Source organism: Rhagoletis pomonella, unplaced genomic scaffold (assembly GCF_013731165.1).
Source record: "Rhagoletis pomonella isolate Grant_MI unplaced genomic scaffold, Rhpom_1.0 Rhpom_scaffold_00007, whole genome shotgun sequence".
In the NCBI taxonomy this organism is placed as follows: domain Eukaryota; kingdom Metazoa; phylum Arthropoda; class Insecta; order Diptera; family Tephritidae; genus Rhagoletis; species Rhagoletis pomonella.
In genome coordinates, this window is record NW_023458561.1 from 50,431,771 (window position 1) to 50,441,365 (window position 9,595).

Consider the following 9,595-nt stretch of genomic DNA (forward strand, 5'->3'; position numbering starts at 1 on the left):
TTTAAATTCAATGGCATCCCCCGTTTTACCAGATTGGCTCCGGTTTTTGAAATAAGGGTGCTTTAAAATTTGATTAATTTTCAACTATTCTTTAAATAACTCCCACAGTTTTGCGTTTATTTTACAAAAATTTTGCACATCACAGTTTTTTAATATTACCTTAATTATTCCTTAAAATTATCGAAATAGGTTCACTTCAACACATAGTTCCAATACAGCTGATTACTCAGATATGTGTTTTTGCGCTATAACTCTAACTTCATATCTGAATAATAAATTCTATGCGTGCTATATGTTAAAGTGAACTTATAAAAAATTTTTAACTGCTTAATTGGAGGAGTTATAATGCAAAACAACGTCTCTGAACAATCAGTTGTATGGGTGCTAGATGTTATAGTGAACCGATTTCGATGATTTTAATAGATAGTGAAGGTAATATTAAAATACAATCGAATGCAAAATTTTAGTAAAATATCTACAAAACTGAGGCGTTTTTTTTTATAAACTAGTTAAAATTTGAGCAAATTTTCAAGTACCGCTATCTCGAAAAGTAGAGCCAATCGGGCCAAACTGGGGACGCCATTGAATTTAGAAGGCTGATTTGATAAGACGCTCGAAATATTCTGACTACAAGAAGGATCAACATTAATGGTAGTAAATCAGGGTTTTTTACACACTTCGAGAGAATATTTTTTGAAGCATTTTACAGATACATATATGTAACGTTGTAAGGACTTGTAGTTACAAAAATATTTAGATCGTTTGAGTATTTTCCCAATGTGCCTTCAATTATGATGTTTTTGGAATAAAAATTACGTTCAAGGTCGCAGAATATTTTATCTTTAGAGTTGGTTTATTCTGAAAGCACACCTCTTGCTAAGGTATCAAATTATTCGCAATTGTTTGTAGAATACGATATATACTTAAAAGGGTTTGAAAATCAAACGCTTCAAAAACTATACGCGATAAACCGAAAATTTTAAAAATTGTGAAAAGAAGAATTACATACTTATCGTTACTTTCCATTTAATTATTTTTTAAAGCACACTTTAGTTACCAACTACATATGAGGTGTACACATAAGTACTAATTGCACATAAAATTTCAAACCAGTATATGGTGTGCTTCAAAACTTATGATATAATTAAGTTTTCCCCTCTTAAATATTGCATTAAAAATTCACTTGTTTTTAATATATATATATTTTTTTAATTAAAACATCTATAACTCAAAAGTTATGCACCAAATAGATAAGTTTTTTTTTTGATGCTTCAAATATACGTTTTTTTTAGATTTGCCCATATACATATGTACATATTAATGTACATAAACTCCTCCAATGAGGGATACTAATGGAATGGCACAAGAATTTTTTTCTATTTTTACATCCTTTTTGTTCCTTTTATTTCCAAAAATAATTTCGTTAACGAGGGAACTTTTTAAAGCACGTAAATAGTACCATCGTATTTGCGCTTTAGTTATTTTCAAAAACAAGGAGAATTTTTTTCATCTGGGTAGGTGGTTAAGTCGAAATGAGTTTGTTAAGTGAATTACAGTGACAGTGGGCAAGCTATATAAAGAATCTTTGGTTTGCCCGGATGTTAACCAGTCAAACTCTATTAACATGGTATTAATTGGCTTAAACGGTTGAGCTTAATTTAATGCACTACTAATTTTTTTACTTCACTGTTGTCTGGCTTCCCGGCCATAGAAACATAGAAGACAACGAAAGAAAATACGAATTGTCCAAGTCTGGAGCTTGCCGGAATGAATCTGTAGCGATGGAACTGGCATTCCCACTTAGACAAATACAAACAGAAATTCACTTGCACTTTCTGAAACAAGCAAGGAAGAGGTGGTCAGGGACCCAAACCTTATAAGATAGCACGTGAACTTTCGCCTAACTATAGTAGGAAAATAATGGTGGAGCTGCTTAATAGGTCAAGGGTAGAAGTATTTATAATCGTAGCAACTATCACGGGCCATTACTCCTTTGGAAAGCATATTTATAAAATGGGACGTCCCTATAAGGAGGAGGAAACAGTATTGCATTTCTTGTGCGTACACGGTTAAAAAGTTCGGTTTTAATTTTAAACTTTTTGGACTACATATATGACCAAACTAAATTCAGTTTCAAATGCAAACCTTCCAAGATTAAAAAAAAAGAGAGCACATATGTTGGGTTTAGAATTTAAACATTTCGGTTTAAACATTTTAATAATTAAGAATAAAAAATAAGAAATAAATTTCATGCTCCGTCTGATGGGGATTGAACCCGGACAGCCTTGGTAGCAACCAATTGAATCAAGCATCTTTGCACACTCAGCTACAGCCACGCATGTAAATGAGATTTCATATGTTGAGTTTGAATCAACACCGCATTTCGCTGTGTGCAAACATTTTCTATTTCGGGTTAGATTTTAAACCAAATTTTCTATATATAAAACCTGGTTTGATTTTTAAACCATGAACTTTTTGGACTAAAATTTAAACCAGAATATATTACAGATTGCTTAAAACTATTGACTGGTTTAAAAAGTAGGCTATAAAAGATTAAAAAAGGCAGTAGTCCCAGCGCGGTTTAAAAATTAAACCCAAATTTTTGACCGTGTATGCCCAGGTCTGACTTTCTTGAACCTTTCAACACTCTGGAGGTGCAAATTGAAATCTTAGTGACAACTTAGGAATCATATGACCTATAAAAATATGTCCATTGTCTCTATGAAAAGTGTCTAGCCTAAGTGATAAAAAAGAGGAAAGATAAAGAAAATATCTTAGAGGTTCCGTATGGACTCTTTGTGAAAATTTCTATTGATTCTATTTATAAGAATATCTTTTAAAATAACATTTCGTAGAGGGAACCTGATTAATGCAAGAAAGAAACGGAAGAAAGGTCTTCTTGAATTAATTTAAAATAACTTCTCTGTAATATTATGTTTGTCTGCTTTGCTATTATAGGTTTTGGCTTCGCTCAGGTTCCGTGCCTGACAGGTTTCACTGTACAACTTTATATTGAAGTGCTTATAATTTTGTTATTATAAAATAAGGTTGTACAGAAGGTATCATAATATCTTCTTCTTGATTAGCGCCGTAACCGCCTAAGCGATTCTGGCCGAGTCTAACATAGCACGCCAAGACGTCCCTCTTCAGTGACAACTGATGCCAAGTGAAGCCAAGTGAAGTGGTCTTGCACCACTGTTGAGGCCTTTCTCTTCCTATGCTACCAGAATCGCGATCTGCCTTTTGTACGTTTCAGTCCATTCGAACGACATGCCCCAGCCGCCTTTAATCTAAAAAAATAACGACCGAATTAATATATCCCCTAGCGGTTCACACTGAAACAAAAAAATCCGCACGGTGATTATGTTATAACCTTATAACTCAATTATGCATACATTGCACTGCAATCAAAAACCAACAGAGTTCTAAGTTTGTAATTCTGAGTTGGGTAACCGCTTACACGCAAAGCTCATTTAAGCGATTCCTTATGTGACAACGCTCGTGCATTGCCAAGTATGCATAACTGAGCCTTTAAGCCATCGACAACAGCTGCTGTTTAGGAAAAAACGCGTTCGAGTGACTTTCGCAGGTGGGCACCTTCTTGTCGCATTTATGTATAAGGAAATATTTTTTTAGGATTACAGAAAAGTACAGAAGTACTTAAAATATTAATAACATAAACAATGTAATATTTTTTAACAGAAAAAATTATAAAACACAAATCAAGCTTACGTGCTCTAGTTAAAGCTATCAAGTTACGAGCACACTTAACAATTATGATGAACTGTTAAAACTGAGTGTTTGTTGCTAAACCAACTTAAACAAACTCAATTGATTGTCACGAACACTTCAAATTGTGCACTCTAACACGTATCTTCACATTGCGCTTTAAAAACTTTGTTAGCCAGTTAAAACTTATTTAGTACTTTACAATCACCTAAGGAATTGCGGTTTTGCCAGGCAATTTTTTATTACCATGCATCGCATTAGCTAAAACCTCTATAATTGCAAAGCTGATGAGACAAACCGGAATTAATATTTTAGAATTTTTTTGTCGAATAGAATCGTTGCACGAAGGTCAGTCAATATGTCCGTGACTTTTTGAATTCTCCGTATTGCAAATTGATGGGTAACACTGCTACTACCGCTTAAGTAGTCTTTGCATTGTTCAACTTTGCATTCAACTTTTGGTTTGGTGGAGGGGAATATGTAGATGAAGAAAATGATAAACATAAAAGTAAAAGCAAAGATAAATATGTATAAAGAAAAATACGAGGATGAGGATACCGATAAAAGTAAAGATGAAGAGAAGATAGTGGGAGAAATATTAAAATAAAGGTCATTTGAAAGAAAAGGATTTAGATATACACCGAGACTCAATCTGGGAACCATTTCGGAATTTTAGAGATTTTCGGGATTCTCGGAACTTATCGACATAAAAATTGATATGTTTATCGGTGTTGTTATCGACATTTTTATCGATTTTGTTGTCGACATTTTCGGAACTTACCAATATAATAATCGATTTTGTTATCGGAATTTTTATCGACTTTGTTATCGGAATTTTTATCGATTTTGTTATTGATATTTTTATCGATTTTGTTAACGATATTTTTATCGATTTTGTTATCGATATTTTTATCGATATATTTATCGATTTAGTTATCTATATTTTTATCGGTTTGTTTATCGATATTTTGATGGATGTTACTATCAATTTTGTTATCGATAGAGTAAAAAGATAAAAATAAAGATAAATAAGCGTCTATTTTTGAAATCTCGTATTATTTGGAGGGCATGAAAACATTTCTAAAACTCCGGAGTAAGCCTATACAAGTCAGAAGTAACTACTTATGTTGCAAAATAAATTGTTTTTGTGCCGAGAAAACAATCCTTCAATAAAAAACTGACTTATTGACCCACCTTCGTACTGTAGTAGTACTTTACGTACGTATTGTATGTATGTATGTATGTACATAATGTGTTTTGATTTAAAATACTGGACTAAGAAAGCACAGTAATAAAGACTCAATGTCTCAACTGGTTTTGTCTAATTACATATTTATGATGAGGTTAGAGTATGAATCTGCAAATCAAGCTATAACTTCCATAAATACACCTGTTTCTTCTAATTACAATGCAAAGTGTGAATATTTTATGTAAAACTTTATTAATTTCCGTGAGTATAAGTAGCTTTGTCTTCCATAAGGGTTTTCTGTGTTCTTTTAAGCCCCACTGAGTCAAGTGTCGAGCGTCGACTTTCTTCAGGGTTTTATGATACTATCTTATTTAGTGCCTTTGTGGGTCTAGTGTACAGAGCTCCAGTTAAGCACAAACTGGCTAGTCTCTATGCACCCTCCAACATTCTAGCATACCCCGCACGGTTAAAAACTTCGGTTTTAATTTTAAACTTTTTGGACTACATATATGACCAAACTAAATTCAGTTTCAAATACAAACCTTCCAAGTTTAAAAAAAGAGAGCACATATGTTACATTTAGAATTTAAACAGTTCGGTTTAAATTTTAAGTCCAAACATTTTCATAATTAAGAATAAAAAATCAAAAGTCTTAAATTTCATGCTCTGTCTGATGGGAATTGAACCCGGATAGCCTTGGTAGCAACCAATTGTATCAAGCATCTTTGCACACTCAGCTACAACCACGCATGCAAATATGCTTTCATGTGTTGAGTTTGAATCAACACCGCATTTCGCTGTGTGCAAACATTTTCTATTTCGGTTTAGATTTTAAACCAAATTTTCTATATATAAAACCTAGAATCTAGAATTAAAACATGTTGGTTTGATTTTTAAACCACGAATTTTTGGACTAAAATATAAACCAAAATATATTAAAAATTGCTTAAAACTATTGATTGGTTTAAAAAGTAGACTATAAAAGATTAAAAAAGGCAGTCCCAGCCCGGTTTAAAAATTAAACCCAAATTTTTGACCGTGTATTCAGGAACCGCCCAGTGGGAAGAAGTAATGTATAGTAATCGAAAAAATAATCGGTAAAACAGCTGTTTTCACATTCGAAAATGCATTATTTTTCCCACGTCCATGTCCTAGGAAAAGCAGGATCAATGCCATTTAATATGAAATTTTTGCGACTTTTTGGATACACTGGAATTCTGATTAGAAACATATTAAACAGAAATAAAATCTAGAACTCATTAGAAATACATTACATTATTTATCACGCATTATCACTTTTCCCACTGGGCGAGTTTACCTTATTTGGGTGCCGGGACAAAGTGGAGTCATAGAGAAAGAGGGCGCTGCACAGGTATTCGCAGGCTCAGGACACGTTATTAAGTGTACCATGGAGCTCTGTTAGACGAGTGAAACATGAAGCGCAACATTAATGGTCTAGTACAGAAGGTAATAGACAAGCGAAGTCCTCGTATCTCAAAGATCAGGAAACAGCAGAACCCATTTTTTGCCACTTTGACGCTTTATTTTATGACCAGATTTCGCTTTCTAGGATCAACATACCTAGAAGCACACACTTAGCAATACGCGAATCAAAAAAGACCTGTAGCCAAATAGAGATTTGTTAGAGTAGACCGTTCTCAGTCGCGGTAGCCAGGTGACCTGCTGCCTCCTCTATGGATCTTTCACGTCGCAGTGCCCCCTTTTATAATTAATTAAATAAATTAATAATCTCTGTAGCAAACGCTAGTATGGCTCGTTGTTTGGGTACAGTAAAGCCTGCCAGTCAAGATACACACCCACACATAGCTAACAAAGCGCACATAGCCTCGTCAGGCTACTGGCCATCTGGCACTGCTCTAAATAGGGATGCAAATGATGCACCGATATTTTCGAAACAACGATAATATTGGTTGAAAATTACAACTTTCTAAAATCGCTAAATTTTTATAAAAATTTTTATTAATCATTCTTTAGTGTGGAGTTTTTAGAATGCTCAACACTTAAAACGGACCGACCACCCGTCTCTGAAAAATTTATTGCTCTGCGATAGAAAATACTCATTATGCGGGCTCATGAAATTGATAGCTCTAAAGCATAGACGAAACCCTATTGTGGTCTGAACTGCTGCTTTGATAAGGATTTTTTTTTTCGCAATCCAGCCTGATGCAATCCGCTCCATTCGCGAGCCAGAGTATACAGGAATTCGAAAAGGATTGCGTTTTTTTAGATTATTCTTTATTATTTCCATTAAAAGCTATAAGTACATTAAAAATTTAAATAAGCAAATACTTAATGACATTGAGTGTTCAATCAAAGAGAACAGAGGTAATGCCATTTCCTTCACTATGTATTACTAAATGTATTCGTAAGCATTTTTTGCCCCATTACATACTCTCATATGGAGCCCAGAAAGATTTTTGATGGTTAAGATTGTTATCAAGTCATTTTATTAGGTTATACAAGCATTTTTTTTTTATGTATGTTTATTTTGCATTTGCATTTAATTAATAACTTTTCATCACAATTTTTAAATTGTTTTAATTTTCATTTATGACTTCTGTTTCACAGCTTATAAAAGTCCTTGTGTCACGATTCGAGTTTTGTTTTACTCCTATTACAGGATATTAATATTTTTTAGGATTTTTTTCTTCATTTCCGCCACACTTTTGTAACACATACACCTACTGACTCAAAAAGCACCAGTTGAATTTCAAGGATTAAAGTGTATGTTGTTTTTTTTTTTTTGTTAAACCGTGAACTATATACAATTAACGTTTTCCGCTTACATTCACCGCTTAGCGTGCGCGCACTTCGAACCGCATTCGAACAATGGCACATAGCGTCGATGAACCGATGCAACCCAAGTGCAAATCGAACCGCTAGCCAATACATACATACATACATATTTACCGGCAAACAAATTTAATTCGAGCCATTGGACAATGAACAATGAAACAAATAACTTACTGGCAGTGTACAACTGGTGTGAGTTCTTATTAACCGGACACACGCAAAGCTAACGCCACTCAGTTGTTGACCGATCAATTGTGGCGATTCGAGGCACTTAACCAGTAACTTCCATATTGGCTGCATATCAATAACTAACGTATGTAAATTGATATAGATATCTATTTAGTATATGTACCCTGTAGGGAAAATGTCTTCTTCGGAATTGATGCGGTTCTAGTACTAATTCGCTAAAAATCTCTCTTGTATGCAAATCACAGTTAACTTTAACACGACAATGTCATAGCAAATGGAAATTGTTCCGCTGCATTGAATATTTTTTTCAAATTTTTTTTTTGCAAAAATTCGAATTCCACAGTGTTTATCTAGTTCACTTTGCATTCATTTTTCTATAGTTCCGAACCGGTTCTTGAATGTGCCTGCAACTATTTGTTCTATGCCAGAAAGCCCCAGGCTCGTATGCCGTCAGACACACCATGCTAAAATGATAATAACAATTTTTTTTTTGTGTTTCCAAACTATAAAAAAGCTTCTGTGAAGTGCAGAACGAAAGCGTATTCGAACGAAATAGCCGCCAAATAATAATATATTTAACGTAAAAACGACGAACCAGTTCTAAATTCGAAGGATGAGATCTAGCTCGTTTTGCATCCCTTTTCCTATAGTCCCGAATCATTTCTAATTTCGTCACAAATGTATATACATATATTTCTAATGAAAGGTTTTTGCTCCAAGGGCGCTGCTCCAAAAGTCGTAATAGCCGAGTGAGAAAAACATTGGAGTGCCATTCGAGAGATCCGAGTTCGAGTCCTGAGGCAGCGGAATGTTGTTTCTTGTTTATTAATTAATTTATTTATTTTTTAAATTTTTTTCGTATTTTTCTTTTTGCAACCTGCTCATAGCCAGCCGACAAACTAGTAACTTTTTGAGACTATCGACGTGAGACAGCTTACTGAATACCAGATAGTATCAAAATTGATATGCGCCACGGAAAGTCACTTTTAGTGACTAGAGACTGCTTACTAAATACCATGGTTGGTGCGTACTACCACTCTGAAGGAACTGGGTTCAATCCCTGGTTCGAGCAACTACAAATTTGATTCACTGTTAAGGGTTTTCCCTGCAGGGTTTGTATAAATGAAATCACACCCATACATAAATTTGTATACATACACTCTGCAATAGTTGGATGCGCATCGAGAAGACAAGCCGCACACTTTGTTTGTGTACTCGATTGTTCATCTAATACATAAATTGCAACTTGGTAATTTGTGCAATTTTATGGCTAACAGTTTGCACAATCTTCCACTCATTCATTTAATGCGGGCAATAAGTAAGACTTCGCTCGTGCTACGCTTTTCGCTGCGCTGCATTCTCAATTGCGTCAAATTCACGTTTCGCTTTTTATTGAGCAATACGCTTTGTAAATACGTTTGTAAAAATGTGCAAAATTAAAAAAAATAAAAAAAACAAAACAAACCAGCAATTAATTAAACCAAATCATCGCCAAGCAATCGCACCTAATGGCATACGGAACACACTTGCAACTTCAAATGATATAAGTTAACAGTTATTGCTTACAATTAGCAGCGAATAACACGGCAACTACAAGTTAAATACAATTTGTCACTGCTACCGCAAAACACGAACACCGAATACAAACAACTGGTGGCATAACAAGCTCCCCCT